Here is a 2,361-nt window from a genome sequence, read left to right on the forward strand (position 1 = left end):
CCGGGGGGGTGGGGGGGGGGTTCCGGGTGGGGGTGGGGATGGGGGGGGGGACGGGGACGCCCCCAGAGGAGGGTGGAAAATGTTGTCCCGGTGCGGGGCGGGAGCGGTGACACCCCGGGGACAACGGCGGTGCCCGGTGGCCTTTCACCCAGCTCGTGCGCTGGCCCGGGCACGCGGGAGGGTGACCGAGAGCCCGGGGCCACCTGTCCGGGGGGATACCGGAGCTGTCAGGGCGCTGTGCCCGACGGCTCCTCGCCCTCATGCCCGACGGCCCCCCCCGACGGGCACCGGTGCAGCTCCGGGGTGCAACCCGGGGGTCCCCGGTTCTGCCGCCCGTGGTGACACCTCAGGGACAGGCCGCACGGGCAGCAGCGGGGTCCCGGGCTGTCGGTGGGGCCTGGCGGGACCCCCTGCACCCCGTCGTGCTCCGGGGAGCCCGTGGCAGAGGAGAGGGGCCAGGAGTGAGGAGGGGCGGTTTTTGGGGTGCACCGGTGAGGGGTGCGGGGCAGGGTGGCTCGTCCGCGGCCAGGACACGGTGCACAAAGTCCCCGCAGCAATGGTCACCTTGTGGCAGCAGGACGTCCCTGGCCCTGGGCTGGCTGGCCCTGCCGGTTGCCTGTGGCCGGGCCGTGGCCCCGGTGGCACTCATGGCCACAGCTGTGTGAGCCCCGGTAGCCGGTGTCCATGTGTGCCGTGGGGGTGGTCTGGAGAGCCTGTCCCCCCATCATGGACACCAGGAAGCCAGCTGTGCCCTGTGGGAGCTTTGTTCCTCCTCATCCCTGCGCCCTGGCTTTGGGAGGAAGGCTCTGAGCCCGTGGTGGGGAGTGTGGCCCTGCGCTGGCACGCTGGTGGCCATTGTGGTGCTCTCTTGGTGGTGATTGTGAGCCAAGGTTGGCCGTCGTGCTTCAATGTGTTTGCACCAGAATGGTGATCCTGCACTGGAGGGAGGTTTGTGTGGGGCCCGGCACCGCGTGTGGCTCTGCCCCGTCTCCGGTGAGCGGGAGACATTGAGGTGTCGAGGTCACCAGCCTCGGTGACCTGGGTGCTCCTGAAGCCATCGGGATCACAACCCAACCCAACCTGGCTCCCAGGCCCTCGAGGTGCTGGATGGTGAGGATGGAGATGTTCTCCTTGGGTTCTGTCACCCTCCCTGGAGAGCGGGCTTGTCCCCAGGGCTGGGCCGTGCCGTGCCGCGTGTGCAGCCACGTGGAGGAGGAGCTCTGGTGCAGGTCGAGAGGTGCCAACAGCCCATGCCCAGGGACACGGGAGAGCCGGGCTGGGAACGGGGCGTGCTGGGCGCCAGTCACCCGCTCTGACTTTCGTGGCACCTTGACGGTGTCCTCCCTCGGGCGCTGTTGGCCCCCCAGCAGTTGTCACTAGAGCCACCTCGCCAGCTTCGGTGCCCCTGCCTTTGTCCCGAGGCCGATGCTTTGGGGCAGGATGAGGGATGTTGGTGGCGGCGGCACTGCTGGGGCCGGGGATGCTCAACGCAGGGCTGCACCGGAGCCTCTGGAGGGACCTTCCCCTCTCGCTGCAGGGGAAGTGCTGACTCCAAAACGGCTGTGAGGTCTTCGCCGTGGGGTTTCCCAGCTCTCTCTCTCGAGTGATAGCAAAACCCAGATACTCGACTCGCGAAAAATCCCTGCTCCTTGTACTCCTGCAGGGCGTGGGTGGTGGGGCGGCCGGCGGTGACTGTGCCTGCGCCGAGTACAGTAAAGCGGCCCCGTCAGCTGGGAAATGACTTTCTGGGTTTGCAAGGAATTACTGTAACCCGGGCTGGGCTCCGTGGGCTTCGCGGCAGCCCTGGGGAGCCGGGGGGGGGCTGAGGCAGAGCAGGATGGTGTGGGGGTTGAGCAGGACCTCCCTGTGTCAGCATCCCCTGGGGGCTGCGGACCCTCTGCCCGGCGGCAGGTGCTGTCTGTGGGGCTGATGCAGCGTGGTGGTGCCAACACAGGGCTGTGGGTGCAGGGGGACGGGGGCAAGGGCTTGCTGGTGTGTGTGTGTCCCCCCAGGATGGGTCAGGGCTCACACAGGCAGCTCCAGCCTGGGAGTCTGTGCCGGCTGCTGGCTCCGGGGCTCCGGCATGCCCCTGGAGAAGTAGCCCGGACAGCTGTAATATTTCTGTGGCGTGCCTTTCCTTTCATGGGGTGTCTATTTTGCAACCCCTAAGTGTTTTGATCCCGGGAGGAAGGGGGCGGGTGTTTACCCTGGCACCGCGTGGCCAGGCGCAGGGATCCAAGCGGGCTGGGCATGCCCGAGGTTTTTTTGTATTTTTTTTTTTTTTTTTTTTTTTAAACCCGGGGTTTTAACCTGTTCAGTGCTTTATCAACCAAATGGGGCAACCGCACACGATTTCTGAAT

The sequence above is a fragment of the Calidris pugnax genome, unplaced genomic scaffold (assembly GCF_001431845.1).
Source record: "Calidris pugnax isolate Ruff unplaced genomic scaffold, ASM143184v1 scaffold341, whole genome shotgun sequence".
In the NCBI taxonomy this organism is placed as follows: domain Eukaryota; kingdom Metazoa; phylum Chordata; class Aves; order Charadriiformes; family Scolopacidae; genus Calidris; species Calidris pugnax.